General features: G+C 37.0%; 1 protein-coding gene across 6 annotated transcripts in view; it reads left to right on the top strand.

Annotated features, from left to right (window-relative positions):
- The window catches only part of LOC109516077 (regulator of G-protein signaling 6-like), a 34754-nt gene that overhangs the window by 30253 nt on the left and 4290 nt on the right, over positions 1-211 (top strand). The gene's annotated exons all lie outside the window — the stretch shown is intronic.

The following is a 211-nucleotide window of genomic DNA, read 5'->3' as shown; positions in this document are numbered from 1 at the left end:
ACTATACATGGTCGTTTTTTTCGGCGAAAAACACCTTACTATACATGGTTGTTTTTTTCGGCTAAAAACGCCTTACTATCCATTGTCGTTTTTTTTCGGCTGAAAACGCCTTACTATACATGGTCGTTTTTTTCGCCTAAAACGCATTCCTATACATGGTTGTTTTTTTCGGCTAAAAACACCTTACTATACATGGTCGTTTTTTTCGGCT

Source organism: Hippocampus comes, unplaced genomic scaffold (assembly GCF_001891065.2).
Source record: "Hippocampus comes isolate QL1 unplaced genomic scaffold, H_comes_QL1_v1.1 scaffold43, whole genome shotgun sequence".
Lineage (NCBI taxonomy): Eukaryota > Metazoa > Chordata > Actinopteri > Syngnathiformes > Syngnathidae > Hippocampus > Hippocampus comes.
Note: the sequence above shows the minus strand (reverse complement) of the source record. Positions and strands in the feature narration are given on the sequence as shown.